At 39.1% G+C, this 12,375-nt stretch overlaps 1 long non-coding RNA gene across 2 annotated transcripts in view; it reads right to left on the bottom strand.

The window, feature by feature from the left end:
• The window catches only part of LOC122802624, a 570,497-nt gene that overhangs the window by 430,844 nt on the left and 127,278 nt on the right, over positions 1–12,375 (bottom strand). For both annotated transcript variants that reach the window (XR_006364965.1, XR_006364964.1), the window contains exon 2: positions 3,837–3,907. This is a non-coding gene — a long non-coding RNA (uncharacterized LOC122802624). The remainder of the gene's footprint in view (positions 1–3,836; positions 3,908–12,375) is intronic.

Below are 12,375 nucleotides of genomic sequence, written 5' to 3'. Positions count from 1 at the left end.
CTCAATAAACTTAAATAAACTGTTTCCTGTCTTCTGTTCCTCCTTTGTCATGCCAGAGTAAAATAATGAGCTGCTGGTCCTTAAATTTTGGAGAATGATTCAAGTAGGGGAGCTTACTATACCAAATCCATTTCTTGGGTCACTAATATAATTTTTTTTCCTGGACTTTCCACCTGATCTGCATGACACGTCTAATTGCCATGGTCCTTCTTTTCCATACAGCCCTATGAATCACTCCTATAACACTATTCTTAAGATTCTCCCACTTTTCCAAAGGTATATATATTTTTTCTGTACCCTGCACACTTAATGTGGAATTTCCAAATCCACTTAAGTTACATGTATATCAACCAGTCCCAATCTCTTAACCAATATGCTGCTTTCAAAATGGGGAAATTTTACCGTGCACACCTCCTTGGAAATGTGAAACATTGACTCTATAATTCCAAACCTTTCCCTTCTAAAAAAAAAAAATCCCTGTCTGCCTTATCCACACACTCCTAAACCAGCATATGTGACCCTTTATTCTCTATGAACCCACTACCCCATTCTAAATCTCTGAATTCTCTACATTCTTCATGAACTAGTTCTAGTAAATGCAATAAAAAATGATTGGTGTTCCAACTCACCATGCAGGCTCTTAGGCTTTCCATCCCCTACTTCACCTTTAGTTACTGGTGACTGATGTCTGCATCCCTTTATCAATATCTGATTCAGTTTGCCCACTAGCTCATACCTCCCCAGATAAAGTAACCCCAATCTATCCAAAAAACGGTGACAAGTATCCCATTCTTGTTGAAATTCCTCTTCCATCTCTGCCCAGTAAGCAACCATCTAATATGTCTTGTACACTAGGTATTATCAGGTATTTTTGCTGGCACTGGCAGGTTTCTAAATAAAAATAATAATAATAATAATATGTGGCATTATCATCATATTTACTGCCTGAATCTTACCTGATATTGTGGAGAACTGTTCCAATCTGGGGCACAAATTTCAAACCTTAAATAATAGGTTATTCAAACTCTCCTCTAATGTGTCCAGTGGTGTACAAGTTACCATAAGACTCAAATAAATATGAGTTACTATCTCTAGGACAAGCCCAACTAATGTCCAAGCCCCTGAACTTCAACGTGAAACTAGGGCTGATTTAACAGCTTTGCATTTGAAGTCCTGATACTTCACCAAATTCCTGGAAAATCTCAAAAACCCACTCCAGTACCAAAGAAATGTTGGCACTTAATTTAGTGCAATCATCTGTAAATGGTATAAATACACTGCTGATACCTTTTAACTGAGCCATCTTGATAAGCAAATGTTCTGATTCGCAACTCCTCCACTACCAGAAAAAAACAAATCTGGAGACATAAAGTAATGTTGTCTTGTGCCTCTCTCAATTAAACCCTCTTCCGTCAGAACCCCCCCCCCCCCATTCACCATCACTCAAAATGAGAGGTGGGTGTAAAGGGCTTTCACTCAAAACAGAAACCTATCCTCACACTGCTTTGTCTGTAACCTCACCAAATGACCAATTAATTGAATCAAAGGCCATAGCTATATAAAAAAAATCCTAGTTTTGCCTCCTTTCTCACCAAATTCATTCAAAGATGCAACCACTTCCCGCCAATTATCTACCATATCTCATTTTAACAAATCCATTCTGTCCTCCTTGTATCAACTGGGAAGAATGAAATCCATATGAACTGCTAAAATTTTAGCCAAAATTTTCATAAGCATACTGAGTAGGGAAACAGGTCAATAGTCACCTACAGATAATATCTCACTTTTTTTCTTAGGGATTACTGAAATGATGGCTTGATTCAAAAATCCTTCTCCTATTGATTCTGTACCCCACTGATTGAAATCCTTTGCCAAAATCCCTATGACTCCCCCTGTTCACCCCACCCAAAACACACACACACACACACACACACACACACACACACACACACACACACACAGTCTTACAGAATTCTGTAGGAAATCAATCGGGTCCTAGGACTTTATTCAGCTTTATTCAGCTTCAGTTTGGATACTGCCCACATAATCTCCTGTTGATTTACCCAAAGTCCCTCTTCTTCAGGGGAGAAAGGATGCTGATGAATGGCTATCAACCTCCATTCCTTAAACACTCTATCTCTCTTCTCGCATATAAGTCACAATAGAATCTATTAAAGGCTGTTCTAATATCCTTATCACCCTCTAGCAGTCCACCATTCTGAAGTCTTACCTGAGGAATATATGTTCCTGGGATTCATACTTTTTAAACAACCAGGCTATACATCTAGAGTTCCCTTATCTATTCAGCCACCAAAAAAGACCTCTCCTCCTCAACACAGCTTCTACATTTGAAACCTCATAGATTCATTCATAGATGGATTTCTTTATTCTTCAGGACATCCCCACTTCCATGCTGACTTAACTCTCTTCGAACCTCTTCTAACTTAATCAACTCATCATATGCTGTCCCCTTGCTTTCTTTAACTGCTCTTTTTTTTCCATCACCTTGTGCAACTTATGCTTTTGTGCCAACATTACACCTATTCTACTACCCTGTCAAGTCAAATCCAGTGAAAAAATTCAGCGTTATTAAACCTGGATTGAAAAGCCTCCCTATAGCCACCCATATACCTGTTTCTATCCAAATTTTCAATAGCCTTTGGCACTTCACACGATATTCTCATCTGCCATCTGTCATCTTCCATATTCAAAGTTTAACTCCCCAAGTAAGATCTGAAATACCTTTGGATCACCAGCCTCCTGCTAGAGCACCAAAAATTCTTTAAAAAAATTAACATCACCATAATTAGGCAATAAATACTGCCAATTAATCATTTTTCAGCATTAATAGTCCCTGTCTAAACCAACCATCTACCTGTTCCACTGTTCCACACTTTTGTTGTTGCCACTACAATCTCTTTTTTTCCCTCCTACAGGTTTATGGTCACCATATATGACAGGAAAATCCCTGCACTTCAATTGATTCCTTTATCTCACCTTGAGTTTGGTCTCTTACAGGCAAGCTATTTGAAAGTCCCCTCTCCTAAGGTGCTGCTGAATCTTTGCTCGACGTATTGGGTGAGCACATCCCCCAACATTCCATGGCAGTAATTTATGAGCCTCCCCAGGATAGATTGCCTTACTTTTTGTAAAATGTTTGTAGTTTCCTGACTCAGATGAGTAAACCCTGCACACACACACACACACACACACACACACACACACACACACACACACACACACACACACACACACACACACACACACACACACACACACACACTCACTCACACACTCACTCACACTCACTCATTCACACACACACAGACACACACACACACACACACACACACACACACACACACACACACACACACACACACACACACACACACCACCACCCACCAACTCCAACATGGACTCTGGGCTAGAAATTATTTCCGTGGGCACTATATGCCTACATCCAGACACAAAACTCCACTGGCAGCTACTGCAAGATTAGATGGATCTAACAGACCCTCCTCTGCCCCTCCCTGTAAACCACATAGCAATACCTTAAGGGTATGCATTCCAGTAAATAAGATCCCCAATCAAATTAATAACTCACTCACATATCCTTTTTCTAAAAGAAAATGTCTTGTGGAGAGAATAAGTCAAACTTCTCTAAATAAGATTCTATTCCTGCAAAGAATTACAAAGAAAATAAACACTATATGGCATTTCTTCCCCAAACTGATAAAAATAATATTCCTACAGCATATGAAAACAAAAATTCAGTGAGTAGAAAATGTTACAGTTCTTAAAGCTTGTCTTTTGATACAGCAGTATTTTCTTACCTTTGTCACTAACTGGCACGTCGTGAGTTGCTCTCTGTTTAAGGCTTCCCGATAACATCTTCATGGGAAGTCTATAAAATAAAATGAAAGGGATAACCATGAGACCACATGGAAATGAGGCTTGGTACAAAACTTCACCCATAAATATAGGGTACAACAGTTATAATGACATGGAATATTAAAACCACCCCAACCACCCTGTATCACAGTACAAACATAAATAAATAAATAAAAACTGATGACAGAGTTTGCATCCTAAACACTCCCTCCCCAAAGACCATTGGTAAAATGAGAACATATACCTGTGAACTTAAAATAGGTAATTTAAGAAGACTCATAGCTTGCACATACACAAAACAGACAAAAAACACAGAACACTATAACTATGCTAATAAATGCTCCAAAAGCCCTTATCACAAATTCTATTTATTAATCACCAAGAACTAAATCAAACCTCCCCAAAATACTTTTCCAATGCTGCTAGACCCAAACCAGTCCAACAATGTTCGTCAGCTGTCAGATGATCCAGAAAAGTTCTCCAATCAAGTTTTATTGCTAACTGAGCTAGCTTTCTCTGGGGATGTTCCATAGTCCAATGATTTCCTGCAACTATGTGGACCTTGTTTAGCCCACTGCTGATACTTTGTAAACTCAATTGCTGCTTTACTGCTATCTGGTAAAACATTCTGCTGATCATTTCCCTTTTTCAAAGTGGATGGTTTTCTCTCTTCCTGTCATTGGTATTCCCCTCTCTTCAATCCATACCTATCACCTGTCCAAATTTTTGCCTCATATCTTTTGTCTGCTCCTCTTAAAATATGTGCTGTTCTAGCAAATCATCGAGGAATGAAGTCACTAAATAATGACATATATTTGAGTTTCAGGCTTCATAGTCTTCAGAAAATGCATGCCAATGCAAATTCTGTTATTCTATCAACTTTCTAAGTTTGTAATAGCAATATTTAACAATTGCCCCAATTTCTGGCCTTTGTCCCCCCATTACTTTTGGCTTTGCCCAAATTTCTCGTACTGACAGATTGAGAGCATGCCTCAATCTCTTCCTCATTTTGGTCAATGCTGTGAGTTTATATCTTCATCCATGATCTCTAGACTCCACATTGCTACTGTCTTTGCCACCAGCAGCAGACTTCTTGCACTGGGGCATAAACACTGATGGGGGTGAAGCAGGGTGATGTCATTTAGAAGACATCTCACACTCCATCTCACATTCTATCCAATCCCCTTCCCCATCTGGGGTCTCTTTCAAATCCTGTTATTGCTTCGGAAAGTTTCCCAAAAATCTCCTACTTCACCCTGGTTACAGATATAATCCTCTCTCTCAATTTTTCCACCACAAGCAAAGTAGAGTAAAATAGGGAAGTTTTATATCCATGAGCAGTTAATGACTGCACAAATGACAACATAGAGTGGCATAGTTGATACAGTTTGGGGGAAAAATCTTCTCTAAAATATAATGTAACAGATGTCCAGTAAATGCCTTTCTGTCTCACGCTGTGCTCTACAAGCAGTCTCTCATTCTAGCACATTGTATGGTCATAAGAATATGTTGAGGCACCCTGAGTTGCCAGCTTCCCTTTGCCATTTTTCCTATATGATGAATTCTCTCAATATCCAGATTCAGCTCTTCAGGTAGTCTAATTACTTTATGTAAAATAAACATGAAATAGATGTACAGCTCTAAATTGTATATATGCTCCCGAAAGCCTTTGTCCCTTAAATTCACTTGTCAAGTTCTGATTTCTAAGTCATTAAGTTTAAGTGCCTGGTTTCCAATATCAGTATTAACTGTACTTCTCACTCCACTTGCCTGGATAACTGCTGCAAGTCCAGAAGTTCCTGATTAAATATGACAATCTCTGCTTCCACTCAATCCATTCATAATAGTTGTTGTTGGGCCTGCTAATTGTAGACTGCCACATCCATCGACATAGTTGACAGCTGTTTGATAGTACAGTTGTTTCAGCTGAACTTACCATAAGGGGAGATGTTTAAATGATCACTGCTGCAGTAGCCTTAGCTACATGTGTTATATCCTGCCAAGGATATAACAGCTACCCAGCTTCCAAAAATTCACGGCACCCAAACTGTCAAGCAGCTTAAGCTGAACTGACTAAAAGACAAGTTTGGGCACAAAGCTGTTCAGAGCTTTCTTGTCAGCAGAGAGAGGGAGACTGAGCCTTGAATGGACAATGCTATGGATAACAAAAATAAATGTCCACACCCTGGCACAAAAAACACACCAAAAAACAAGGGGAGGTAGATGAAGGGAGCAGCTACAGCAGCAGTGATTATTCGAACCTCTACTGTTATTGTACGTTCAGCTTACACAACTGTACTATGTTTTTCATAGTGATCACTGCTGCAGTAGCCTTATCTATATGGTTAGATTATCATAGCAAACTATATGTGGGAAGTGGAAAGACAAGAGTACAGGAGCCCCTGGAGAATGGTCCTAGCAAAGCATGATCTAGACTTACAGAAGGAATCCAGCTTATTGTGCTTTGTAAAAGTATGTACAGAGGACCAAGTAGCAGCTTCTAAAATTCTTCTAGAATCCATCCCTTTCCAAAAAGCAATATAAGAAGCCAAGGTCTTTGTAGAGTGGGCCTTAACCCTGATTGGAATGCATTTTCCATGGTGAGTATAACACAAGTTAATAGCCTTAGACAACCATTTGGAAAGAGTCTGTTTTGACAATAGTGGTCTCTTCTTCTTACCTTCACAAGAAATGAATAATTCATCTGAAAATCTGTAAGATTTAGTTCTATCAAGCCAGTACCTGAGTTTTCTGTGGGCATCCAAGGTATGGATTATCTTTTCTGGTTTAGGAAAGAAAACAGGGAGAAGGATAGTTTGACATGAAGTAAACTTGGATACCACTTTAGGCATGAAAAAAGGATTAGTTCTCAAAGAAACCCTGTCTTTGTGGAAAATGCGATAGGGTTGACTCACCATATGAGTTTGCAACTCAAATACCCTTCTTGCAGAGGTCAGAGCAATCAGTAAAACTATTTTCCGTGTGAAGAACCTCAAGTTAGCCAGTAGTTTGTTCAAATGGAGCAAGTATTAGTTTCTCTAACACAAAACCTGCAAAAATAAACAAGTCACCTAAGTACAGACAAATGTGGATACTCTATAGCCTGCAATGAGCTCTTGGTAGAGTGGATAGTTCAAAGGGTAAGAAGGGGAACTGATAATGTAATTTTGACACACAAAACCTTAAGAAATGTCTGAAGTTTGGATAAATAGGAATGTGATGATAAGCATTTTTTAAGTCTAGTGTTACCAGGAAACTTGAAAGAGGAGGAAGAGGTAACAGATTGTGAAGTGACATAATTTTGAATTTGGGCACTATCACAAACAGGTTTAGGAAAGAAATATCCAGAAATGGTCCCAAAGCATTTTCTTCTTTTGGAACTAAGAGCTTCTTTGAATAAAATCCCTTCCCCACCTAGGAAGTAGGAACTGGTTCTATCACTCCTTGGGACAACATGTGATTAAGAACAAGTGGAAACAAAAGAGTTTGACATCTTGGATGAGGAACGACCCCCTGGAAAGGAAAAATTTCCTCCCACTGCAATCTATAACTCTGATGAATGATTTTCAGAACCCATTTGGCTGAAACAATCTATTGCCAAAGATAAAAATGGAGATTCAGACTTTCTGGAAAAGGAAAAAGGGCTCGGGAGGGAGGGGGTCGAAAGGTCCCTGGAACAGTCTTTCAGACTTGTTGGAGTGTACTTGGTTTTGGAAGGCTTGAGACTTATTTTTGGAACCTCCTTGCAACTCCTTAACCATCTGTTTACTTGAATTCTGTTGAGACTATTTATTCTACTTTTTGCTAAAACTGGATGATGAGAAAGAAAACCCTTGGACAATTTTGAAAAGGAGGGCTGAAAACTCTTATTAGCGATTCCCTGGATCGGCTTACCCCTTTCATCACACTTTTTGATCACCTCTGCAGCAGAGGGGCCAAACACTAAATCTCTACCCAAGGGAGAATTTAACATCTCCTTTTTAACATCATTGGGAAGTTCTGAGAATTCAGTCAAGCCAACATCTGTAAAACTGTACCAGTGGCTATAGCCCTGGAAAAAATATCAACAGTCATATATTACTCCAAACAATGTTTAGTGACCTGTGCAACAGAAGAAACTAAGTTATTTAAAGCAGATTTTTCTTCACAAGAAGAAACTGTAGATAAAACATTCCTCATACTTTCACAATCATACTTACTTCTTCTTTTGGCTGCTCCCGTTAGGGGTCACCACAGCAGATCATCAGTTTCCATTTCTTCCTGTCCTCTGCATCTTGCTCTGTTACACCAACCACCTGTATGTCCTCTCTCACCACATCCATAAACCTTATCTTAGGTCTTCCTCTTTTCCTGTTACCTGCCAGCTTCATCCTTAGCATCTTTTTCCCAATATACTCTACATCCTTTCTCAGCGCATGTCCAAACCAATGTAATCTTGCCTCTCTGGCTTTGTCTCCAAACCTTCCAACCTGGGCTGACCCTCTAATATACTTATTCCTAATCCTGTCCACCCTCGTCACACCCAGTGCAAATCTTAACATCTTTAACTCTGCCATGTCCAGTTCTGACTCCTGCCTTTTTGTCAATGCCACTGTCTCCAACCCGTATAATATAGCTGGTCTCACTACCCTCTTGTAAACCTTCCCTTTCACTCTTACTGGTACTCATCTGACACAAATCACTCCTGACACTCTTCTCCACCCACTCCATCCTGCCTGTACTGTCTTCTTCGCCTCTCTTCCACACTCACCATTACTCTGAACTGTTGATCCCAAATACTTAAACTCATCCACCTTCACCACCTCTACTCCCTGCATCCTCACCATTCCTCTAGCCTCCATCTATTCACACACATATATTCTGTCTTAGTCCTGCGACTATGAGCCAGACCAGGGGTGTATTTCCAATTACCCATCCATTAGTACAAGTTGCACTTAAAAAGGGATAAGCAAGAATTCTGCTTCACATGGATTGGGAGCCTGTTCCAGAGAATGGGAATTCTCTGAGAAACATATGCCTCTCCAGCATGTCCTATTTATATCGTTAGCAACATTTACGTCTTTTAATCTAGTAGTTCTGATGCTGTTTGTTTTGCAGATGTGCAAAAGGTTTCTAAATAGGGTCCAGTGATGCCCTGTATGCCAGACAAAGCTAACCTCTCAGAAGTTTGTATGACACTGAGTAAGGAGACAGGGTTTTGAGGCAATCAGCTTAGGATAATGTGTTTACTCCCTGTAGTCATTTGTAAGGAACCTTTGTGGATGTTCTAGTTGCTGCATGTCTCTGGTCAGGTACGTACTGAAGGGGGGCATTATACTCTATGATGGGTCTAATGAGGGCCGAGTACAGTGGTATAATGACCTTTCTGGACCCAGATGCCATGACTTTGCTTATAAGTTGAGCAACACAAAAGGATTTTCTTACTACGCTGGACACATGCTGTTCAAAGGCTAGATTACTATCTACATGAATTCCCAGATCTCTGACTAGTTAATCAACTTTTAAGGGTGTTTTATTGATTATGAATTTACCTGTAATCATACACTTCTCAAAAGGTACTATAATGCTTTTCTTGGTACTGAGTTTTAAGCCATGGCTTTGGCACCAAGTGTTTGCTGTATTAGACCTTCCTGAAAGGTGTTCCCATCTTGAGGGAGTCAGTGGTTGCTTCCAGTTTACAATCATCTGTGAACTTGGTCAGCCAAAGGCATTTGAAATATGAGAACTACATGCTAAAGAGAAGTGAGCCAAGCACAGAGCCCTGAGGGACTCCACTGGTGACTGGTCTCTTTGTGGATGTGGCCTCACCAATTCTAACCTCCTGGGTCCTATCAGTGAGCCAGCTAGCTATCCAAAGTGTTATAAAGGGGTTGGTTTATACCTAGTTCCATAAGTTTGTTAATGCCTGAATGCAGTATTGTATCAAATGCTTTAGCCAGCTCTAGGTAGGCAGTATGCACCATTTCCACTCATCCATTGCCTTAGTGACCATTTCAAAGATGTCCAACAGATTCAGTGGGCATGACCTTCCTTTGACAAAGCCAAACTGGCATCAATCCAGTGTCTGGAGGTCTCCTATGTCCTTGTTGGCAATTTCCATGATAATTCTTTCTATGGCTTTTTAAATAAGACTATATTAACATTTGTTAAAAAATAGAAGGGGTGGGGGAGCGACAGCGGGCAAGGGAAAACACACTCATTCCAAGGGTTTCCTCAACTTTGTTGTCTTGCAACATGAACATATGCTCCTTCAACATCACTACGTTCACACAAACATCACCATCTCTGGATTTGAACCATCAAATCAGGCCAGTAACACACTTGAGATTACTATCACTATTTGCCACAAACATATACTAAGAAAAAAATGTATCACATATAATCAAGACGACACATTGAAGGTGCAACAGAGCCAACTTCTGAAAGCTGTCCTTTGTAACTTGACATCCTTGATCATTACACTTTCAGTAGAATGAAGTAAACTCCAACCATATAACAATGTTTTACATATCTATATATATGTGTGTGTGTGTGTGTGTGTGTGTGTGTGTGTGTGTGTGTGTGTGTGTGTGTGTGTGTGTGTGTGTGTGTGTGCATATATACACATGCATATTAAACAGAAAAGGTTGCACTGAGTTAAAGCAATGACACTTAGTAAATAAGAAGCACATGAAAAACTCATTTAAGTATTTCAAAATCTTGGACACAAAAATAAAAAAGTACAATAAGCTGGTTACATCAGTGTGCACACCCTTAAAATAATACTTTGTTGAAGCACCTTTCTACAACTGGAGGTGAGGTCATCTTTTTTTCATGACAAAAAAAGAAAGAAATATGCGAGGAATGGTATTCATCTGTTGCCTCAGAAGAAAAACTCCTGACATAAATAATTAAAGATCATGTTTTATTCTTTTTAATATGGAGAACCAGCCATATCTGCAGAATTAATCACAACTCCATGTTTGTTATGCAAACTCCTACGGTTCCTCTGGTAAAAACTAATTCCTACTTATGCTACTGATGGGTGGTTTTCTTAATGAAATTGTTGCCCTCAGACCTGGTTCCTAGAGTTAGGCTTGGACATAACCTTACCGGACTACAAGAACTGTTTCACAAATAGTCATGATAATACTAGAGGAAGGGGGGATATGCCAGTCTTTGTTAGTAAAGATATAACCAGTTTAATTCAGGCAGTACTACTCAGTCCAGAAAGTGTCAATCATAATCTGTTTATTCTGGAAATGAATAGAGCACTACGTACAAGTACTGACTTACTGAACATATGACTTGAAGACAGTCTTACATGCATTGTCAGTGAAGACCTAGTTAATGTGAGGATTTAAATCTTCCCATGAAAAACAGGTAAAACAGTAAAATAAAGATTGTATAAATCAGTTCATGAAACTGAGTAGCATGACACAGATAACTCAAGCAACAAGTAGTAAGTCCATTTTAGGAGTTGTTTTACTCAATCCAATATTCTGGACTTAAGATTATTCAGTTATTGCTCCCCTAGCTGATGGTGATCATAATTGCATAGAGATGAGTTTGCTGTCTGAGTCCATTTGCAGGCAACATCAAGATTTCTATGTACCCCCAGAGCAAAGGTAACTATGAGGCCATACTTTCTGAGTTGGTAAAGGGGGACTGGTACAGTGATTCATCTGGGGACTGATACAGTGATTCATCTACTACTAACCTAGCTAATGCCTGGTGTACATTCAAGTCCAAGATGTTAGTCCTAAGATTATTGATTTAAACTTATGATAAAGTTGCTATACCAAAAACTAAAAAGAAATCAGCAATGTTTGTCAGTAAGTAGTCAGAGACAAATAAATATGAAAAATAAGGCTTACAAAAAAAAAAAATGGAAGTTCCTTTGGGAGAATAAGAGGAAGTTATAGTTTAGGTTTTAAGTAGAGAGTCACGGAAGGTGATAATCAAGTTGAGAAAAGCTAGAAAAATCAGTTTCATCACTGAGTCCATAGAAAACAAAATGAGCTTTTCCTCCCTGATAAAATGGCTAAAGAATAACTGTAATCTATAAAGATACCACACCGACAATAGGTCATGGAGAGAATGCACCATGGCAGAAATGCCTGATAGGTTTAAAGTTATTTTTAAGTCCTTTTCTTCTGCTACACTGAATAACTGGTTAAAAGGGAATAGCATGGTTGTGATACATTCACAGGAAAAGTCTCCTTCTCTTTTTAATTAAAGTCTTAGCAAACCTAGCACCACAATGTCTCTTGTTGATGCACTAATTTACATTAGCTAAAGGTATACAACATTCTTCCATCTTTAAAAGAAAGGATGGAAAGTGAACTAGATGGTTTAACAAATGAGGAACTAAGAGACAAGGTACGATATTTGCAAATGTACTGATGTTTTTAAAATGTTGGGTTCATGATAGCATTGGAAAGAGGCTTCTGTCTGCTGGAAAGTTAACATCTCCTAGAATGCTTTTAGGAAAGGACAATG

This window comes from Protopterus annectens, chromosome 5.part0, assembly GCF_019279795.1.
Source record: "Protopterus annectens isolate FY-2018-M chromosome 5.part0, PAN1.0, whole genome shotgun sequence".
NCBI classification, from domain to species: Eukaryota; Metazoa; Chordata; order Ceratodontiformes; family Protopteridae; genus Protopterus; species Protopterus annectens.
Note: the sequence above shows the minus strand (reverse complement) of the source record. Positions and strands in the feature narration are given on the sequence as shown.